Source organism: Triticum dicoccoides, chromosome 1B, assembly GCF_002162155.2.
Source record: "Triticum dicoccoides isolate Atlit2015 ecotype Zavitan chromosome 1B, WEW_v2.0, whole genome shotgun sequence".
NCBI lineage: Eukaryota > Viridiplantae > Streptophyta > Magnoliopsida > Poales > Poaceae > Triticum > Triticum dicoccoides.
In genome coordinates, this window is record NC_041381.1 from 53,644,434 (window position 1) to 53,646,777 (window position 2,344).

The following is a 2,344-nucleotide window of genomic DNA, read 5'->3' on the forward strand; positions in this document are numbered from 1 at the left end:
AAAGATAACAGACAGATAAATAGTGCAAGGTTCCGCTAAGGGCACATCTCAACAAGTCCTAAAGAAAAGTAAACACACTGTGGGAAACAAGCCACGACGGGCTAATCCGGCTCCGGGGGTGGTGGAGGAAGCGGCGGCGCCAACCGTAGGCCCATCGCGCCAAGATCAGCAATGATAGAGTTGATGGCGTCACGATCCTGAGGGCGGCTAAGCAGCTGCTAAACCTGCAAATATCCACACATTTTGTAAATCACATCGGTAGCACGCCGAAGGGGCACACGATGGATCACAAGTTTATTACTGATAGTTCAGAGCGTCCAGGATAGGACATCGACACCCATCCACCAAATGTGGCGGACATGCAGGGGGGAAGCCTGGATCTCCGCAAAGAGGTGTGGAAAGTTAGTGTGGCAGCAACTACCACCAACTACTTCGCGGAAACAACTCCAAAGGAATTGCGCTGACACACAAGTAAAGAAGATGTAGTTTGAGTCCTCCTCCGTCCCACATAAGGGGCAGATACCGTCACCCGGGCCATTCCGCTTGAGCACCTCCACGCCAGAAAGGGTGCGGCCACGGATCCATTGCCAAAGAAATATCCGAACTTCAAGGGGAGTCTAATCACTCAAATCTGGACAAGTGGCGCAGGGGCTGGGGTAGCCGCAATGATCTGGACAAGTGGTCCCAATTATTATAGACCATCCATTATCTTTGATCCAAGGGTCTAAACTGAATGAGGTAATACATTGCCTAACAACACTCGTATTTGGTCAGTGTAAGGAAAAAAAACACTACAACTCGAAAAGACGAATTAATAGTGTAAGAAATATTATTATGTATGCTAAACCTACCATATGGAGAGCGCTTTTTACGCTACTGTACCTTAAATTCCTTTAGGTCAGTCATTTTGTTATCAACACAGCGAACGAGTTCCAGGATCATCGGTGACACCACAGCTCGAGCCTTGCCCTGGCATGGAGCATGATTTCTTGTGCTCAAGATATGAAATGAACACCTTGGAAGTGCGCATGCGGCCGAAACCATAACGACCACCGGGTCGTATACAGTGGGTGGAAACAAACATCGCCGTACAGTAAGTTCGGCTCTCTTCATTGCTATTTACTGTATTTCAAAAAGAAACTCGTACCTATATCATATAACGACCGCATAGCGCAGTGGATTAGCGCGTCTGACTTCGGATCAGAAGGTCGTTGGTTCGACTCCCACTGTGGTCGGTTTGTCTTTTTATTTTCTCTTTTGCACGCGCTCCACTCCCTTTTGTTATCAACTATGTACGTATTACCAAGTACGGGAACGGCGCAGAAAAAGTTAACCGTATTCATGAACGTCACAATATATCTCATGCTAATTTAAAAAAAAACTCATGCTAAATGAATGTAGACTTACGTCTACTACAAAATTCATGAGACGTTGAGACAGGATAGGCCATTTTTTTTGTGGGGGACAGGATATACCTTTTATTTTCTCTTTTGCACGCGCTCCACTCCCTTTTTATTTTCTCTTTTTGCACGCGCTCCACTCCCTTTTGTTATCAACTATGTACGTATTACCAAGTACGGGAACGGCGCAGAAAAAGTTAACCGTATTCATGAACGTCACAATATATCTCATGCTAATTTAAAAAAAAACTCATGCTAAATGAATGTAGACTTACGTCTACTACAAAATTCATGAGACGTTGAGACAGGATAGGCCATTTTTTTTTGTGGGGGACAGGATATACCTTTTATTTTCTCTTTTGCACGCGCTCCACTCCCTTTTTATTTTCTCTTTTTGCACGCGCTCCACTCCCTTTTGTTATCAACTACTAGCTAAGTGTCCGTGCGTTGCCACGGACTAACAAATATATATATACAAAGAGAAAATTCATGTGACATGAGAGTCAAAGGCCATTTTTATGGGATGATATCTCATGGTCATGATCTAGTAGGTACATACATCTCGTCATTGTCTTTCTTCCACACTCCATGTCTGAGCTACCACGCGACACTCGACTTCCTTCTCCCACCATGCATGCTTTTATCTCCTATTTCTCCTACCTCTACCTTGCACGACAGTACCAAGTTTCTTGTCCAACTATCATAATCTTCTCCGGTAGGGCACCCCCTTAGATTATTACTGACTTGTACATGTTGCAAATAAGATCAACGAAAATGGATACTAAATTTCTGATGAGAAATGAGAATTCAGGGCAATATCTTCCCAAGAAAATAATAATTCCAAGACAATCTTTTTATACCTTCTGTCAACATTGGGACACACATTCCATGCAATAAGCATGCAATGATGTTGATACTTGATTAATTGTCAATATATGTCTATA

General features: G+C 43.5%; 1 non-coding gene across 1 annotated transcript; it reads left to right on the top strand.

Moving 5' to 3' along the window:
* Positions 1–1,161: 1,161 nt before the first annotated feature.
* TRNAR-UCG lies at positions 1,162–1,235 on the top strand. Its single transcript has one exon. It is a non-coding gene; the product is annotated as a tRNA-Arg (tRNA).
* The last annotated feature ends 1,109 nt before the right edge of the window (positions 1,236–2,344 follow it).